The sequence below is a fragment of the Bubalus kerabau genome, chromosome X, assembly GCF_029407905.1.
Source record: "Bubalus kerabau isolate K-KA32 ecotype Philippines breed swamp buffalo chromosome X, PCC_UOA_SB_1v2, whole genome shotgun sequence".
NCBI classification, from domain to species: Eukaryota; Metazoa; Chordata; class Mammalia; order Artiodactyla; family Bovidae; genus Bubalus; species Bubalus kerabau.
The window spans coordinates 156,829,236-156,848,949 of NC_073647.1; the positions used below are offsets into that span (position 1 = coordinate 156,829,236).

General features: G+C 44.5%; 2 protein-coding genes and 1 pseudogene across 5 annotated transcripts in view; all 3 read right to left on the reverse strand.

The window, feature by feature from the left end:
• ADGRG2 (adhesion G protein-coupled receptor G2) overlaps nucleotides 1–6,279 on the reverse strand; it is a 131,303-nt gene extending 125,024 nt beyond the window's left edge. The window contains exon 1 of the mRNA XM_055564936.1: nucleotides 5,622–6,279. The gene's annotated coding sequence lies outside the window, so the exon portion shown is untranslated. The remainder of the gene's footprint in view (nucleotides 1–5,621) is intronic.
• Nucleotides 1–19,714, reverse strand: part of PHKA2 (phosphorylase kinase regulatory subunit alpha 2) — a 276,577-nt gene that overhangs the window by 222,733 nt on the left and 34,130 nt on the right. The gene's annotated exons all lie outside the window — the stretch shown is intronic.
• On the reverse strand, nucleotides 15,804–16,169 carry LOC129639462 (60S ribosomal protein L31-like; annotated as a pseudogene).

Genomic DNA, 19,714 nt, shown 5'->3' on the forward strand with positions numbered 1-19,714 from the left:
TGTATTAAAAAGCAGAGACATTACTTTGCCAACAAAGGTTCATATAGTCAAAGCTATGGTTTTTCCAGTAGTCATGTATGGGTGTGAGAGTTGGACCTTAAAGAGGGCTGAGAGCTGAAGAATTGATGCTTTTGAACTGTGGTGTTGCAGAAGACTCTTGAGAATCTTTTGGACTGCAAGGAGATCAAATGAGTCCACCCTAAAGGAAATCAACCCTGAATATTCATTGGAAGGACTGATGCTGAAGCTCCAATGCTTTGGCCACTTGATACGAAGAGCCAACTCATTAGAAAAGACCCTGGTGCTGAGAAAGACTGAAGGCAGGAGAAGAAGGGGACAACAGAGGACAAGATGGTTGGATAGCATCACTGACTCAATGGACATGAGGTTGAGCAAGCTCTGGGAGATGGTGAAAGACAGAGAAGCCTGGTGTGCTGAAGTCCATGGGGTCGCAAAGACTGAGCAACTGAACAACATCTATTTATACATATAAATTGTTCCTTTATTCTCTCTCCTTTCCTCACTATACCTGGCATCCCCCGCCCCTTCCCTGTAGATGAGAATATTATAAAAAAGCTCCCAAGGTAGTTTCTTCCTGGTCTAAATAAAAACAAATTGACTTCTGCTACACTATCTGCTCCTCCAGGAAAATCAAAATATGACCCTCCAAAGCCAGCAAGACTGACTCACCTCTAAACTCTCAGGCTTTTCCATGAAACAAAAAAATCATCCAAACAGAACAAGAGATTTTAAAATGAAATTTTTTAACACTTCGAAGCTAAAAATGAAATGCAAAGAAAACCTCCAGAAGGTACTAATAAGGGCAAATGCCAGAACTCCACAGCAAGCATAATACCTAGCAGTAAGCAAGGAGAAGCATTTCCACCCGAGTCAGATGTTCCTCCTCCACCTGCTCCATAGGGCAGCCCAGCCACTAAGGAGAGCAGACACGTGGAGGAAAAAATATCAGGGGCAGGGAGGGATATCTATACCATTGCCATTTGTAGATAGCTTACTTACCTTTAAAATCGAAGAAAATTGACTGAAATACTATAAGAATTAATGACAGTTTAGTAACATGACTTGATTATGCTAGACCTACAAAAAAATTAAAAAGCCTGTCTATATAATACTCGGTGTGTGCATGCACGCTCAGTTGTGGTCAACTCTTCGTGACCCCATGGACAGGAGCCCGCCAGGCTTCTCTGTCTGTGGAAATTTCCAGGCAAGAATACTGCAGTGGGTTGCCATTTCCTACTCTGGGGGATCTTCCTGACCCAGGGACTGAACCTGCCCCTCCTGTGTCTCTTGCACTGGCAGGCAGATTCTTTACAACTCTGCCACCTGAATGTACAATAGTACAGTCATAAGAAAATGAAATGGAGAAAGAAGGATACAATTTCTAAAAGCAATACAAATTACACACAAAACAATCCAGGAATTTACCTAACAAGAATGTGTAGCACCTCACAGTGTGGTACTGGCATAAGAACAGATGTACAAATCTATGGAACAGAATAGAGTTCAAAGTTCAAAGCACACACATAAAGTAAATTCATTTTTGACAAAGAGGTCAAGGGAATACAATGAGGGAAAAGTATAGTCTTTTCAACAAATGGTATTGCAACAACTGGCTATCTATATGGAAAAGAGTGAACCTTGACTCATACAAAAATCAACTGAAAATGAAGTAAAAAACCTACATATAAAAGGTAAACTATAAAATATCCAGAAGGCAGCATAAGAAAAAATCTTGCTAAACAGGAGGAAGACAATTTATGACAGGTTACTGAAAGTGGTATTCATAGAAGGAAAAATCCTGATAAATTAGACTTTATCGAAATTTACAATGCTTGCTCTTCAAAAGAAAAAGTCATTAATTCCACATATTATGAGGTATGAGGCAACTAAAACAGTCAAACTCACAGAGAGTAGAATGGTGGTGGCGCTAGAGGGAGGGGGAAATGGGGAATTGCTGTTCGGACGGTATAAATGGACGGTATAAAGTTTCAGTCATGCAAGAGGAAAACGTTCCAGCTATCTGCTGTACAACATCATGCCTATAGTTCACGAGACTGTGCTGTACACTTCAAAATTTAAGAGGGTAAATTTCATGTTGTGTTCCTACCACAACTGTTTTTAAAAAAATAAAGAAAATGAAATGGCAAGCCACAGACTAAAAGCAAATGTTTGCAATACATGTATCTGACAGAGAACTTGTGTGCAGATGTATGGGGAACTTTTATGATTCAGTAAGACAACACACAATACAATTAAAAAACAGACATTTCATAAAAGATACACAAATGATCAAAAAGCACATGAAAAGATGCTCAACATCATTAGTTATCAGGGAAGTGTTAACTAAAACCACAGAGATGCCATCATAAACCTGCTGGAATAAAATAAGCTGACAATACCAAGCACTATCAAGGATGCCAAGCAATGGGATCTCTCCCACACTGGTGGGAGTGGGCAATGGAGTAGCCATTTAAGAAAAGTTCAGCAGTTTCTTATCAAGTTAAATTTACCACACAAAACAGCAATCCTACTTCTGGGTTACTTACTGGAATGAACTGAAAATTTACATTCACACAGAAAGCTGTATGTGAATGTTTATATTAGCCCTATTCATAATCACCAAAAGTTGGTAAATGGACAAAATATGGGATATTACCCAGCAATAAAAAGGAACAAATTAGTGATTCACACAACATGAGTGAATCTCATATGCTACGTGAAAAAAGTCAGACTCAGAAGGCTACATCATGTATGAAGCCATTCACAAGACATTCTGGACAAGACAAATTTATAGGGACAGAAAAGAAACCAGCAGTTGCCAGGAGCTGTGAGTGGTGGGAGGGGCTGACTACAAAGGGTCCATAAGGAATTTTTTGGAGTGATGGACTTCTTCTAGATCTTGACCATGGTGGTGGTTACATGAGTGCAAGTATTTGTCAAAGCTTATAGAACTATATACTAAAAAGGGTGAATGTTATTCTAAATAAACTGCACTTAAATTTTTAAAGCATGGAATCAGCTCAAGAATTAATTAAGTAGATTTTTAAATGGAACAGAGTGTTCACAGACTTTTATTTGATTGAGGGAATTTATGATAATTTTTCCCAAATGTTTAGCCCATTTCTTAACATCCAACATCTCCTACCTCATACCATGCCCCTCAAATAATTTCCATGTGGATTAAAGACCCATGTATTTTTAAAACTAAAAATATTTTAAAAGAAAAATTGTTTTTCTCTATTTTAAGGTAGAGACTCTTTCCTTTGTACCTTCAGAACTACTAACAGATATGCATTTTTCTCCTCCCCCCCACCCCTCTCTTTCTTTTTGAAGTAATGGTACTCTTCCCAGTTTGTAGTGTGTATCTGAAGTAACTTGGCCCTCTCAGGCGGCGAAATGGAAAAATGTGTTGGTCGGTTTCATGTGAGCGATGAAAACGCTAGTCACACGGGAGCACCCAGAATGACCACGTTAGCCACAGAAGAGCAGCTTCTTCACTAGCTCTCTCTAACACCTGAGCAAACTCACTTTGCCATTTCTGAAAGGCTGCTCCTGGTACCAGAAACACGGCAGCTCTCCTTTGCCTGCTAAACCCACCAATGAAATGCCATTTCTCAGATTTTTTCCTCCTTCTGCTGAACAAAATCATATCCATAATTAAAGTTCCTTCTTTGTTTCTTTTCTGTGTCACCAACCTTTTTTTTTTTTTTCCTAGAAAAGCACACACATCTGAAATCTGTGGGTTTGGGGCAAGGATTATTCACAAAGAAAACACTGATGCTGGTCCTGCACTTCTTCAGTGTTTTTCAACAGCAAAATCTGCTCTATCCCCCTTTTACTGAAAGTCACCTTGCCAGGATGTGGGAATGATAAAAGCAGAGGAAACCCGATAGGGGCTGGCATCGCACTGAGGCCCTGTAAAGCAATAACCCCTGAGCAGCTTCAAAATGTGGCCACTTTTTGTTTTCCAGCTTTGCACTTGAGCTGAAAAAGCAGCCAACTAAGCGGTGTCCAGCTCACTTTAGATCTTAACTAAGCAAAACTTCGGACACTAAACAGAACCCCCCCAAATTCTTTGGAAATGGCATACACTTTCGTCGCTCAACCCATAAACTATAACAAAATTAAACTTAATTGTATTAATAATTAAGCTCTTGATAAATTATTGATTTAAAAATACTGGCATACCATGTGTAACTGAGATTATACACATAGGCTTATCTCTTAAAATAGCTGAGAAGTTAAGAGATGGAAGGAACTGCAACATTTAGCTAGTATTTACTTAATAAACCTTCACTCTCCATCACCCACCAGCTCCCAACCCGATCAAAGAAATGGGGTCCTTTTTCTGCCCATGGTGACTATTATTAGGATCAGCTCCATAATTTATAGGGCCAATTGCAAAATAAAAATGCAAAGCCCCTTGTTCAAAAATTATTCAGAATTTCGACGGCCAACTGCAAAGCCCCTTGTTCAAAAATTATTCAGAATTTCGACAAGCGACTGCAGAACATTAAACCAAATACAGGCTGCATGTCCATGAAGCCAGCTCTATCAGATAATATACCTGACTAGTAACGCAGTAAGAAGAGTAAGGTGTTTTGCTACTAAATGAGTAGGAATCTTTGAAATTTGTGTATTTGGGGAGGAGGTGGGATTGTAAAGCCTTAGGATCTCCTCTCCCAATGTTCCTAAGGTTTTCAGTCTGTTGGACAAAAAGTATTTCTGCGAGGCCTGCCATGTGGTCCACGGAGCAGCAGCAGCATCTGGGAGCCTGTCACAAGTGCAGACGGTCGGGCCCCACCCCGGCCGGACCTACTGAATCAGAATCTGTAGTTTAACAAGGTCCCCAGGGAATTCGTATGGGAACAGTACACACAAAGAAGAGTCACTGTCGAAGCAGCCATGGAAAACCTCCGCCGCCTGCCTCATTTGGCTCTCAGGAAGTCCGTCAGCGCTCCTTCTCACCTGAAACGCTCCGGAGCCTGGACGCGGCAAGTCGCTGTCGAAAAGCGCTCACCCGAGGCCTCCAGCCCATCCTCACCCTCAGGCTCTTAGCTGCCGCTCCATCGCGCCGCGCCCGTAGCCACCTGCTCTGGGTCCAGTCTGACGCGGCAGCGCCCAGCCGTCCGGGGCCCGGGGCGCGTCCGCGCTCCTCGGGCTCCGCCGCACCCACTGAGCGGCGCGACAAACTGAGTCCCCGCCAGTCGGTTCTCGAAGACCGCCGGCGCAAACACGGCTCGTGCCTCCTTTTCGCGGAGGGTTGGGGGGAGGGGGAGAGCTGGAGTCCGTTTTAAGCTTCAGGACACACACACCCCTCTCCCTCACAGAACGCGTCGCCAGAGCCCCTTTCTCGCGGCGCGCATTCTCTCACTGTCGGGGTGCCGGCCCACGGAGCTCGGCCCTCGGCCCCCGCCTTTCAGGGCGGTCCCGGGACCCAGCTCCGCCGAGCCTCAGTCGCGCGGAGGGAGCGTTCGTCCCGCCGTCCCGTCGCACTCTACGTCCCGGCGCTACGCCCCAGCCGCCCGCGCCCGTCGCCAGTTCCCCGGCCGGGTCGCAGAAACCCGCGGAGACAGACCCATCCCGCGCAGCGCGCTTACCTGCCGGTCCTCGCCGACGGCCTCGCCGCTGGCGCTCTCCAGCCCTCCTTTTTCCCCTTCCCTCGGGCCGCGTCCCTCCTACTCCCGCCCGCCGGCTGGGTACCGCCCCCGCCGCTCCCGGACGGCTCGCCTGCACACTCTCCAGCTGCCTAACGCGGCGTGGCGCGTCCGGCGTTCGGCGGCGACGAGGCTAGGCGCGGAGGTGGGGAGCGGGCGGGGCGCGGAGGAAGAAGGGTGTGAGTGAACCGCCCGGCGGCCGAAGCCCGGCGTGGAGCTCAGGCTGGGGGCGGGGCGGCCCACCCCACCCTGCGGAGGCCCCCGCGACGCTTCCGGACTTCCTGGACCGCTTGCTCCTCCGACGCCCCGCATCCGGTTCGGCGTGCCCCTCGGGGACCCCAGACTCCACGCTCAGCCGCTCACCTTTAGGGGTCGCCCTGGTACCCCAATGCTTGTCCCACCACTTTCAGCACCGTGCAGTGTGATGGGTGGGAAACCCGAGGTCGCCCCTCTGCCACAATATTTCTGATGCAGAGGTCAGACCGCTTGGAGGGGGGGATTTGGAGAAGTTGGTAAAAGAAAAAGGTCCTGAGAATGAATTCAGCTCCGTGGTTACCTGATACACCAGATACCTAGGAACTGGGATCCCCAGCGCAATGGCTGCTGGGGGAGGATGGGGTGGAATATTAAGTGAGTTGTCCCTGGTCCCCTCTACCTTTTCTGTCAGTATCTCCTACTTGTGCACAGTCTAGAATAAAAAAGTAGATCTGGACAGGATTGACACACCACCTAACCAGTGTTTGGAAAAGACTCTGATGCTGGGAGGGATTGGGGGCAGGAGGAGAAGGGGACGACAGAGGATGAGATGGCTGGATGGCATCACTGACTCGATGGACGTGAGTCTCAGTGAACTCCGGAAGTTGGTGATGGACAGGGAGGCCTGGCGTGCTGCGATTCCTGGGGTCGCAAAGAGTCGGACACGGCTGCGCGACTGATCTGATCTGATCTGATCTGAACCAGTGTTGCTGCTGCTGCTACTGCTAAGTCGCTTCAGTCGTGTCCGACTCTGTGCCACCCCATAGACGGCAGCCCACTAGGCTCCCCCGTCCCTGGGATTCTCCAGGCAAGAACACTGGAGTGGGTTGCCATTTCCTTCTCCAGTTACTGGATGATAAAATAGGCCTAGAGGAACTTAGCTCGGTCCTACAATAAGATTGGTTATTGGCACTCAACGCCCTCTGGCCCCTTTTACACCCTCCCCCACACTACCCTCTCCAGCCCTCCTCCTTGTAGTCAACTAACTCCAATATTTGCAAGATATTTTACCACTTTAAATGCACGCAGTCTCTTCCGCTAAAACCTACAGGAGAATATTCCATTTTTCTTTACCACCAAAATTCTGAATTGCATCCAGAGCTTTGGAGAGGATGTTTTAAAAGTGCAGATCTGCAGAGCACACTCCTGCCTAACTCTTGTCATATTAAACACAACGCCCGTGAGAGATATACTCCGCGTTGCAGGAGGGATTGATTTTGTTTTGCAAACACCAATTTATTAACATTCATAACAGTCTAGCTGGATAAATGAATGGAAAGTGTTTTCAGAGAGACTTTTGACTTGTTGGATTAAGGGGGAGTGGATGACAGGAAGCTCATCCAGGTAACATAACAAGTTGGAAGCAGAATTGTGATAAGGAAGAAAATAGTATTTTTTATTCTACTTTTACTTTTTATTTATTTTTATTTATTTATTTTAATTGGAGAGGGTAGGATGATTTGGGAGAATGGCATTGAAATGGTATTCTTAATAAACAGATTGAATGCTATTCCAAAGGGTTCAATTGTTCACATTTGCATTAACACTTACATATGTTAGAGAATATAGACTTCATATTGTGTAGAACCACCAGAAATCTTACACACTGCTATTTGGCAGAATCAACTAAAAATGAGCACACAACTACCCAATGTCCCAATTCCTCTTCTAGGTATATACTCAACAGAAGCTAGTGCATATATGTCTACCAGAGGATAGGAACAAGAATGTCCATAGCCATGAATTTGTAATAGCCTCAGATTGGAAACTACCCAAATGCCCATCAGCAGTAGAATGGATTGAAAACATTGCAGTGGTATCCTCTCAAAATGGAATACCAGACAGAGAATGCACAAGCCACGGCTACGCTCAGTGTAGCCGGACCTCAGAAACAATACTGAGCAAAGGAAACCAGACACAAAAGCAGACATACTATGTGGTTCCGTTTATACAAAGTATACAACAAGCAAAGACAATCTATGAAGTTAGAAGTCAGGATGGTGGTCACTGGGGAGTTGATGACTGGAAGGAGTTACAAGGATGATACAGAGGATTTATGGGGTACAGGCAATGTTTCTCGATTTGGATGCCACTTACATGGATGTGTTAAGTTTGCGAAAATTCATTGTGCTGTTCACCTATGATATGTGTACTTTTCTCTATGTATCTTTTACTTCAATAAAAAGTTAAAATATGTAGAGCTCATAGTAAAAGTTGCTTGAAATTCTTAGCAGCAGCAGCACCTCAGCTATCTGGAGCCAGTTTCCTGTTTTGTTTTTTTCTTCACATCCTGAGTTTCCTCAGGGCTCATCTTAGGGAGCGACTGCAGTTTGATGGCTACTAGATGGCAGATATTCTTTTCCTTCCTGAGTTCCCTCAGGGCTCACCAGCTCACCTTCCATGGTGGCTGAAATTGCTGATGACTATGACATCCTTTGTTCACCGATGTGGCAGGAAATATTCCATTTCTCTTGTTCTTTTGGTTTTTGCCTCAAGGCATGTGGGATCCTAGCTCCCTACCAGAGATAGAACCCACACCCTCTGTATTGGAAGGTGAAGTCTCAACCACTGGACTGCCAGGGAATTCCCCAGTGATACAGTTTGATTCCCAGACCTCAGTTGCTCAGGAAACATGGCAGCGACCTTGCAGGGAAGGCATAAGTCTTCATCTTGTTGCTCCCTCCCACTGGTGGGCCCCGTGTAGGCAGCAAAGGGAGGTGGCAGAGGAGGGCAGCTCGCCTGTGCTCAGGGCCCAGCTCTTTCCTCAGAACTTGAAATGCAACTTTACCTGTGGCCAAATAGTCTAAAGATATACCACACAGTGGCCTCAAACAGATTCATTATTTTCCAGGGGAAATGAGCACAGCGAGAACATGGGTGCAAGTCACAACAGTGGGAAGAGGAACTAGGCTGATGAACATACTTACTCAGTTTTTACATACTTTGTACTTTGTTACTAAACCCTCATGCCAACCCACTGTGGGTTGTACCTGAGGAAACTGAGGCACGCAGAGATTAAGTAGCTTCTCCTAAGATATCCATCTATGATGTGGTAGAGCCAGGAATGGAATCAGGCAGTGTTATTCTCCAGTTCCTGTAATCTCAATGTCTGAATATAAAAGGTGGACTGTTGAGATGGCAAATGCATCAGATAGACAATCAGGTAATGTTTATCTGACAATCAGGAAATGAAGGATTTGGGGCCTACCAGTTTTGCCACAATCTAACTGCTGCAGTCACTTAGACTGCAGTTTCCCCATTTATAAAATATACATAAGGGGTGACAAGATCAATCTAAGCTCTAGTGGTAGTGCTAACAGTTGGCGTGGGGTGTTTTAGGCCTCCACAATCTACACCAACATTCCAACACTCCAAATAAAAGGCATCTAACAAAAACAGTGTACTATATAAATAAAAGCTGAGCGCCGAAGAATTGATGCTTTTGAACTGTGGTGTTGGAGAAGACTCTTGAGAGTCCCTTGGACTGCAAGGAGATCCAACCAGTCCATTCTGAAGGAGATCAGCCCTGGGATTTCTTTGGAAGGAATGATGCTAAAGCCGAAACTCCAGTACTTTGGCCACCTCATGCGAAGAGTTGACTCATTGGAAAGGACTCTGATGCTGGGAGGGATTGGGGGCAGGAGGAGAAGGGGACGACAGAGGATGAGATGGCTGGATGGCATCACTGACTCGATAGACGTGAGTCTCAGTGAACTCCAGGAGTTGGTGATGGACAGGGAGGCCTGGCGTGCTGCGATTCATGGGGTCGCAAAGAGTCAGACACGACTGAGCGACTGATCTGATCTGATCTGATATAAATAAAAATCCCCTAGTCAACATGGTTCCCACTTCCCACAAAATTGTAATCAGCTTACCAAGTTCTGAATTTCCCTAGAAATTCTGGAGCTACCACTGCTCAGAAGTCCCTTCTGGTTTAAGTTATTCATTCCTACAACAAACATTTTATTTTATTTTTAATGTGTACAGTATCGGTGAGGATAGCCTAGGTGATGCTGCTGTATGTGATTAAGTTAAAGTTGCTCAGTCGTGTCTGACTCTGCGACCTCGTGGACTATACAGTCCATGGAATTCTCCAGGCCAGAATACTGGAGTGGGTAGCAGTTGCCTTCTCTAGGGGACCTTCCCAACCCAGGGATCAAGTCCAGGTCTCCTGCATTGCGATCAGATTCTTTACCAGCTGAGGGATGCTGCAGTGCTAAGTTACTTCAGTCGTGTCCGACTCTGTGCGACTCCATAGACGGCAGCCCACCAGGCTCTGCTGTCCCTGGGATTCTCCAGGCAAGAACACTGGAGTGGGTTGCCATTTCCTTCTCCAATGCATGAAAGTGAAAAGTAAAAGTGAAGTCGCTCAGTCATGTCCAACTCATCGCGGCCCCATGGACTACAGCCTACCAGCCTCCTCCGTCCATGGGATTTTCCAGGCAAGAGTACTGGAATGGGTTGCCATTGCCTAACCATTCTCAAAGTCTCTATGGCCCAGGTGGTGCTAGTGGTAAAGAACCTGCTTGCCAATGCAGAAGACATAAGATCCCTGGGTCCAGAAGATCCCCTGGAGGGGGACATGGCAACCCACTCCAGTATTCTTGCCTAGAGAATCCCATGGATGGAGGAGCCTGGTGGGCTATGGTCCATAGCATCTCAAAGAGCTGGACATGACTGAGGTGACTTAGCAGACAGCATGCACAATGGAACAAAGGTTTATGTCTTACACTACATTGTCATTAAAGGTTGGAACAAGGAGCTCTACTTCCTGCAGTCACTCAGAGATCCAGGCTGACTGAGTAACCACCTTCTCAAACAAGGCAGATTGCTGAGTTAGAAGGAAAAGAAAGTTCTAGACCACAAGCATTTCAATGCTCCAGCCCAGAAGTGATCTGCAGCACTTCTCCCAACTCACCAACTGGCACCATTCCCATAGTAGCGCCCAGGCACAGAGAGCTGGGAAATGCAGCCCTACAAGGACCTAGGAAGTGGGGAGGTATGTCATCATACTTCATGCACTGATGACTATCCCACCTACTATGTACCGGACTCTGGGCAGATGAAGATGAGCAAGAGGTGATCCCAGCCCTCCAGGCACTCACCTTCAGACCAGAGAAGTCTCTGGTGATGTGATCTCATCCTTTGTGGTGCAGGCTTTGGTGGATTTAGGTGAGAAACCAGTCACTGCTGATGTGAGTGAGGTCACTGTGTGATACAGCAAAATTTTTTCTCCATAACATGGCTCTAGTTGTAATGGTGGTGAGCCTGTTGCACAATGCAAGAGACAAGGAAATCACACACTCTCATGGGAGGCAAAAAACTCTCATTTAAATACTGAAGGAAGACAGTTGGACATGGTGTCATTCTGTTCAGTGAAAGTTACAAATAGCAGTTGAATGAAAAATGAAACCAGACTTTGACCTCCACCAAGATGTGGATGATGAATCCAGCCCTTTCAGAGAATGTGTTCCAATTTGGGAGGGACTGAGAATGGGCCCGTGCCAACACAGAAAACCAACCAGAGAATCCATAGAAAACTAAACGCATCCCAGTAGATCTGCCCACTGGCATTAGCTTGTGCAACTCACCACCACCTTTCCCGAAGGGAGCAATCCCAGGGCCTTGGGGTTGGGGTAGAGATGGGGAGTCATGAGGAAGATAAGCCCATTGGGTTCTTCAGTAGGACACAGGGAACAACACTCTGAGCCAGGCCACACCCAGCTCAGTCCTAACTGAAGGTTTCTGAACAGCAATGGCCCTTCTTATTTCTTAGAGGAACCCATGAAGTCCTGGACATGCAGTTTTAAACTGAATCTCTCAGTTTACCTGTCTCTGAAACCACAGAGCATATTTCAGGGGAAAACTCTGGACAGACATAGCTCTAGGGCACCCTTGTTTGTCTTATACGTTCATTTTCTCCCTTGGGGAAGATCCTTTGAGAGTAAACAAATACCCTGCTTCTCCTCAAACCTTCTTCCATTCATTTTAGCAGCTGATCACACTTGGCAACAATGATAACTGGGGTGTTCTAACTGTGTTTTTCATTGCTCTCATTCGTTCCATCTACATTAATTCATTGGAACTCTTTTATAGGTAAGAGTTGTATCTTCTCTCCCATTTCTTTATTCAATTACTTATTTATATCAGTATGGGCTCACAGGTAATTATTAGTCTTTGCTTTATAATTCAAAGCTATCATTATTTACTTTGTTATCAAATTGTCTTGGCTTCATTTATTGAGAGCTCTTTCAGGTTGGTTCCTGTGTCCCATTCTTTTTCAAGAACTTTTTTACTTTCTGGAAACAATATATTCCAGGCTCACCTTGTGTATTACTCCACTTTTTTCATTTCACCTAAGATGTCTTAAGTCCCTCTCTCTTTTAAAAAAGATTATTTGTGTATTTTTTGTCAGTTCACCACTTGGGGACCCATTGCATGAAGTCATGTTCCATTTTGTTTGTCCTAAGTTGCTTTTCCTGAGTTGTAAGCCATTCTATCTGGGTCTAGTGTTTGAGAACTTGGTGGAAAAACATGCCTGTTAACTAAATACATCCTTCATCATATTTTTGGTATGCCCACTGGCCCCATACTTCCTTGGTCTCATAACTTCTTTGTAGTTATGACATTTTTGGCTATAAGTACAAGAAACCACAAACCCAACTAGCTTAAATCATAAGAAAATGTGTTATTTCTGGGAATAGGCACAGTACGAGGGTTCTGGCTCCTTTTCACTATCACCGTTTCAGTTCTGTCCTCAGCCTAGTTTCCCTCATGGTTGTGGGTTGGCAATCACCTGCAAAGAAGGCAACCTCACTTGTGTATCCAAAGGAATAAGGGAAGGAGCAGGGTCCTGGAAGCAAGGTTAGGGAAGGAAAAATCTTCCTTCAACTATGGCTTCAATAGCCTTCTCTTCAGTCTGATTTGTGCCAAATTCAGTCACATGACTGGACAAGTTCAGCTGCCAGGGGAATACCAGACACTGATTGGCTTAAGCCTGGATTCAGGACCCAGTAACTATCAAGGAAAATGATTAACATGACTAGTGAGGACAGGTAGTTCTCAGACATAAGCCTGCATCACAATCAGCAGACAGGCTTACTAAAATACAAACTGCACGGCTCCCAACCCCTGAGTTTCTGATTCAGTAGTCTTGGGGAGGTGGAGGGCAGGGGTCTTGAGAATTTCCTTTTCTGATTGTACATTTCTAACAAGCTCCCAAATGATGCTGATATTATTAGCCTGAGAACCACACTTAAGAGCACCACTGGATAGACTCATCAGACTGACTCTGCAGCTGGGGATGGGATCAATGTACCCTGAGTCATATGAGCTTCTTGGGGGAAGCATGAATGCCTGAAAAAGACTAGAAGAGAGGAATGGGTTGAAGGTAGACAATCAGCTGGTGTCTGCCAAACCAATGCTCCTCAAACTTTAATGTGCCTCACTTACAGATCTTCTTAAAATGAAGATTCTGTTTCAGTAGGTGTGGAGTGAGACCTGAGAGGCTGCTCTTGGTTCTTAAACCCCACTCTGAAGGCACAGGCACTATGCCCTCTTTTCCCTGGTTCAGACCTTCACTCCCTCATAGCTACATGCTGCATTAGTGTTCTGACAGACGCCCATGTACTTCTGTTGTGAGTGGTCCCACTGGCTCCTCAGACCAGCCCACAGCACTCCTTCCAACTTATGTTACTTGCTTGTTTTGTTTACTATCTATTTCCCCAAAACAATAGAAACTAAGTTTCATACATCCCATAAGGGCAAAGTTGTTTTTGTTGTTGTTTTTACTATTTTTGTTACTGCTGTGTCCCCAGTGCCTAGCTAGACCTGTCCCTGCCACCTGCTGCTGCTGCTGCTAAGTCGCTTCAGTCGTGTCCGACTCTGTGCGATCCCATAGACGGCAGCCCACCAGGCTCCCCTGTCCCTGGGATTCTCCAGGCAAGAACACTGGAGTGGGTTGCCCTTTCCTTTTCCAATGTCCCTGCCACTTAGTTGATAGTTAATAAGTATTTGATGAGTGAATGAATGTGTGAATCATATATTCATATAAGAGAAGGTGATGCTTTTGTTTTTCTATCAGGTAACTTCCTGGAGGGCATTGGCCTTACCTGAGTAGATACACTAAAGGAAAAGTGTACATGGCCTCTTAAAAGCTTATACTCTGTAAAACCCGTAGTGCTGGAAACTTCCCTTGATCCTTTGCTCTGCTCCCTCCTATCTGTACACTCAAGAGGAGGAGAAGGACAAACTAATGAAAGCTTCATAAATGTTGGTGCCAGGGCTTTTCTTCTCTTCGGTTTGCCTCTGGATGGACCACGTCCCCAGGGCAGGCTGGGCAAATCATCGGAAAACAGGCTCCTAAATAGAGTTTCCAGGGACACTCTGGAACACTGCTGCTCTCTCCTTCCACCTGAAAAAAAAAGGTTCAAAAAACGCAAGTTATTCTCCAAGTCACCAGGTTAGGTGCCCAGTTTCCCTCCGGGGAACTTCTGCCCTGGCAAGAACAACAATAAAATCCCTTTCTCCCAAGCAGAGAGGTGGGACTGTTAGGAATAACTGAAATCCCCTGCTTTTTGTTTCATCCTCTTTATTCCTTCACTCCACCAAGCGAAATGTGATAGTAGCGTAATTTCTGTAGCTTTTCTAAGAAATTCCTCTTTGCTGGCACATAAAAAGGACTCTCCTGGATCCCTGCCACTGGCTATGGAGCTTTAACACATTGTTGTTGGCTCAGCTGGGGAGCCAAGATGAATAAAATATTCTCTAAACTCCTGTGGAAACACACAGCAAGTGTTTCCAACCATACTGTATTATTTGACCCAAAATATTTTTTCCCCTTCTATTCGCCAATCCATGTGTTACTTCCCTCAAAACTCCAAGTGGCCCTCCTTTCTCAAAGCCCACAGCCCCCAAATTACTGAGAGGATCTAAAGCACCTTCTAACTAGTTTTGTGAACTTTAGCAAGTCACCAAACTTTTCTGGGTTTCTAGTTCCACATACATGGAAAGGGCTATATTAAAACAGTTTCTCAAACTTTAGTGTGGATTGACATCATCCAGAGGGCTTGTTAAAGCTGATGGCTGGGCCCTTTCTCCAGACTTACTGATTCAGCAAGTTTAGGATAGGATTCCAGGGTTGGTGTCTCAAACAAGTTCCCAGGTGAGGCCAAGGCTGCTGGTATAGGAATCACACTTGAGAGCCCCTGTACTAGAAGAACTCAGAGGTTCCTGTTGCTTGTTCATTCAATAAGTCTCTAAGTCTGAGTCGGAGCTCTTTTGGGTGTGTGACAGAAACTTGACTCAAACCGAGTTAAGTAAGGAAGGGAATCTAACAGTGCATACATCTGGGAAGGACAGACGTGGAATGGATTCTGGATACAGGAATTCAAGTTATATCATCAGATCTCTGTCTCAGCAATTGGTCCCAATCCACTCCCTTCTCACAGGGCTTCTTCATGCTAAGTTGCATGAGACAGGGTTGTAGACAATCTAGCTTCTGTTAGCCCAGACAGCAATCCCGGAGAAGAAATATAACTGCTGCCTCCTGGTTCTGTGTACAATAATCTCAGGGACAGACTCTCACTGGCCCAGCTTGGACCATCACATGGTGAGGGGAATTGAGTATTATGATTGGTTAAGCCTAAGTCACATGCCTCCCCTTGAAGTGAAGGGCTAGAGCATTACAATGGGCAGGACCCTTCTCAGATTGTAACCTCTTTATCCTGTTCACTGCTATATTTTCAGGATCTAGCGTCTGGTACATAACAGGTGCTTAACAAACATTTGTTGAATGAGTGGATGAATCATTTCATGAATAGTGTAAACTTTTTTTTTTTTTTTTGGAGGGTCTATAACTTTATTGGAGAATCAGCAGTTCTCATCCACATTAACTGTCTGTAGATTTTTGAAAGTGGCAACAGGTACATAGGTAACCAATGTGTAGAGTTTGTTTGGTGAATCTTCACCTTCTTTTGGTTTTCTGGACAACCGCACATGGATATGGTATGGGACATTCCTTATTCTTTTGGCCCAGATGGCTTTACTGAGCCTGGTGTACACCTGGGGCTCCCATCTTCTTGATGACAAATTTCTGGATTTCTTTGAGTGCCTAAGGGGCACGCTTCTTGAACTCACTCCATGGATGTGTTTGTGAACATTGATAGTTTATTCTCTGTTTACCACCTTGTCGATGGCAGACGGGCCCTTCTTGCTGCCCTTCTTTGTGGGAGCCATTCTGCCGGGCCTGGGTTGGAAAGAGTGTAATCTTTCCTTAGTGAACCTAGAAATCTTCAAAATTGGTGATCTTATGCACACTGAGGATAGGTGTGAAATTTCTTGAGATATTTACATAATTTTACCCAACCAAAGTACAGTTTGTTGTTTTTTTCTTTGTTAAAGTTTCTTCCAAGCAGAAACTAGAGGAATTATGCTAAGACCCAGCATATCCACTAACCCTTACATTCTTTTGGCTTTTTGAGGCTTATTCTGATCCTGCTTTGTCTCTGGAAACACAGTCAAATACACTTTTTCCTCAACATAAAGTAAATCACTTTAATTTAGATTATCTTTAGTGTCTTAGAGTGAGTACCCTGTAGGCTTTTGTTACTTGAAAGTTTAATAAAGTTTAAATTAAGGTGTTTTTTTTTTCAACAAAGATAAACATCTCCCCCTCCCAACCCCAGCCTGTATTAGAGTGGCTTCCTTTCAGGATATTGACTGAATCCCGGGTCTTGGTTTCTTTGTTACAAACACTGACTCTTTTGGGGGGAGGGAGGCTCAATTTCCTTATTTCTAAAAGAAGGGGGTTGATCCAGATCAAAGCTACTCAGACTTGACTGCCCATTACAATCACCGAGGAGCTTGAAATAAATACTGACGCTTAGCACTATCCTTAGAGAATCTGATTTAAATGGTGGAGCCACCAGTATTTTTAAAGCTCTTTAGGGGACTTCCCTGGCAGTCCAGTGGTTAAGACTCTGCCAGCCCAATGTAAGGGGTGCAGGTTCTATCCCTGCTTGGAGAACTAGGACCCCACATGCGATGGGGCCAAAAATTTTTTTAGTATTTTATTTTATTTAAAAAATTTATTTTAATAAAATAAAATGAGTTTGAGCAAGCTCTGGGAGATGGTGAAGGACAGGGAAGCCTGGCATGCTGCAGTCCACGGGATCGCAAAGAGTTGGACACGATGAGTGACTGAGTGAGCGAGTGAATAGACAGCCAGAGCTGAGAACTACTGGCTAGATGATTCTAATTTTAAAATGTAGAGTTAGAGTCAGAATGCCGACCTCACTATTTGGGCAAATCACTTAATCTCCCTAGGACTCAGTTTCTCTATTTGCAAAATGGAGACATTAGTAGTACACTGAGTTATCATGAGAATTCAATGACAGGATCCAACTAACATTTTGCTATCCAAAGTTTAGTTCACAAACCTAACCAGTGGTTTCTGCATTATTTGGGTGCTTCTTAGAAATGCAAAATCTCAGGTTTCCCACCCCCAGACCAACTGAAACAAAATCTGCATTTTATTTATTTATTTATTTTTCTTTTAATTTTATTTTATTTTTTAAACTTTACATAATTGTATTAGTTTTGCCAAATATCAAAATGAATCCGCCACAGGTATACATGTGTTCCCCATCCTGAACCCTCCTCCCTCCTCCCTCCCCATTCCATCCCTCTGGGTCGTCCCAGTGCACCAGCCCCAAGCATCCAGTATCGTGCATCGAACCTGGACTGGCAACTCGTTTCATACATGATATTTTACATGTTTCAATGCCATTCTCCCAAATATTCCCACCCTCTCCCTCTCTCTCAGAGTCCATAAGACTGTTCTATACATAAGTATCTCTTTTGCTGTCTCTACACAGGGTTATTGTTACCATCTTTCTAAATTCCATATATATGCGTTAGTATACTGTATTGGTGTTTTTCTTTCTGGCTTACTTCACTCTGTATAATAGGCTCCACTTTCATCCACCTCATTAGAACTGATTCAAATGCATTCTTTTTAATGGCTGAGTAATACTCCATTGTGTATATGTACCACTGCTTTCTTATCCATTCATCTGCTGATGGACATCTAGGTTGCTTCCATGTCCTGGCTATTATAAACAGTGCTGCGATGAATATTGGGGTACTCGTGTCTCTTTCCCTTCTGGTTTCCTCAGTGTGTATGCCCAGCAGTGGGATTGCTGGATCATAAGGCAGGTCTATTTCCAGTTTTTTAAGGAATCTCCACACTGTTCTCCATAGTGGCTGTACTAGTTTGCATTCCCACCAACAGTGTAAGAGGGTTCCCTTTTCTCCACACCCTCTCCAGCATTTATTACTTGTAGACTTTTGGATCGCAGCCATTCTGACTGGTGTGAAATGCTCAACCTCTTGTAAAAGAATGAAACTAGAACACTTTCTAACACCATACACAAAAATAAACTCAAAATGGATGAAAGATCTAAACGTAAGACCAGAAACTATCAAACTCCTAGAGGAGAACATAGGCAAAACACTGACATACATCACAGCAGGATCCTCTATGACCCACCTCCCAGAATATTGGAAATAAAAGCAAAAATAAACAAATGGGACCTAATTAACCTTAAAAGCTTTTGCACATCAAAGGAAACTATTAGCAAGGTGAAAAGACAGCCTTCAGAATGGGAGAAGATAATAGCAAATGAAGCAACTGACAAACAACTAATCTCGAGAATATACAAGCAACTCCTACAGCTCAACTCCAGAAAAATAAATGACCCAATCAAAAAATGGGCCAAAGAACTAAATAGACGTTTCTCCAAAGAAGACATACAGATGGCTAACAAACACATGAAAAGATGCTCAACATCACTCATTATCAGAGAAATGCAAATCAAAACCACTATGAGGTACCATTTCAAAATCTGCATTTTAAAGATCCCCAAATGATTCTACATGATTCTTATGGGCTTCTCAGGTGCCCCAGTGGTAAAGAATCTGCCTTTAAGCAAGAGAGGAGGGTTCAATCCCAGGGTCGGGAAGATTCCCTGGAGTAGGAAATGGCAACCTGTGGCAGGGAGGAAGCCAATTCTGACTCCATGCTGGAAACTGTTTCTTTGACTTGCTTTTGTTATTATACTCATACTCAATGGCTTGCCTGGACCCTGCCCCTCTACTTGACAGTAAACTAAAGTGCCTTCATTCTGCTCATGGAGAGAGAATTTGTCCCTGCCCACCTGTGAATATAAGAGATTAACATACCCCTTCTGAAGGCTGGCCATTCCCTTGGAGATGTTTTGCAATACTGAAGACCCTTCACTTCACTTCCCCACTGCATCTCCCTCTCTATTCTACCATTTGACTTTAGTTCCTCATTGCTTCTTTCTCTCTGATCTATAAAAGTACCTGGCATCCAGACCCCAGTAAGATGGTTATTTTGAGGTGCTAGCCTGCCATCTTCTTGGTCAGCCGGCTCCCGGATTAAAGTCTCTTCCTTGCCTGAAGACCTCGTCTCTCAGATTCATTGGCCTATCGTGTGGTAAGCAGAGCGAGCTTGGACTCGGTAACAGACCCACTCCAGTATTCTTGCTTAGGAAATCTCATGCACAGGGGAGCCTGGCGGGCTACATGGGGTCTCAAATAGTCAGAAACGACTGAGTGACTGAGCACCAAATGATTCTTATTCATGGTACAATTTGAGAAGCACTGGCATTGAGGATTTAGTAGACTATCCAGCACACAGTAAAGGTTCAGTGTTGGTCGTTACTAATATTTATACTGATAATTCTCAAGATAAATTA